Source organism: Mastomys coucha, unplaced genomic scaffold, assembly GCF_008632895.1.
Source record: "Mastomys coucha isolate ucsf_1 unplaced genomic scaffold, UCSF_Mcou_1 pScaffold15, whole genome shotgun sequence".
NCBI classification, from domain to species: Eukaryota; Metazoa; Chordata; class Mammalia; order Rodentia; family Muridae; genus Mastomys; species Mastomys coucha.
The window spans coordinates 17,608,048-17,608,709 of NW_022196897.1; positions in this window are offsets into that span (position 1 = coordinate 17,608,048).

Below are 662 nucleotides of genomic sequence, written 5' to 3' on the forward strand. Positions count from 1 at the left end.
TTCCCCAGTATAATCATTATCTACGAGGGATGGGAAAATGGTAATACCCTGGAGGGCTGTAGAGGCTCACCCCAATATGAGATAGTAAGTATTGAGGGGTGGGGGTCCAAAGACTCCAGAAGAAAGGGCTTATACACCTTGGTCAGGTGTTAGTATTGTATAGGTGGAGGCACAGAGGTCCAGTCCTGTGCTTCCTGGGGAGGCACGGCAAAGGGCTGTGGCAGTAGGGACTGATTTGGGAGTGTTGTCTGGTTGGGTTGTGGCTGGCTGGTCCCCAAGGCCGGCAGAAAATTGATAGGTTGTGGGGTCCGGGGCTGACCCCTCATCCCGTTTCCTGGACGGGTTGGGAGGGGATTTCCTAAAATATCAGTCTTGGAATGGCAGGTATTGGCCCAGTGCCTACTGCGGCGGCAGCGGGGGCAGACACTAGTGGGAGGTGGGTGGCTTATCCCAGCCGAGGAAGTGGAAGAAGGCAGGGGTCAGGATTGGGGACAATTCTTTGCAAAATGACCTGGCTGTCCACAATGGAAACAGGACTGGTTGTTGAGTGGAACTTTAACGGCTGCGCCAACAGCAAGATTAATAGCCTGAGTAACCTTGTGGGTAAAGAGATCCACTTCACGGCAAAGCTGGACCATCTCATCAAGGTCTTTTCCCTTGTA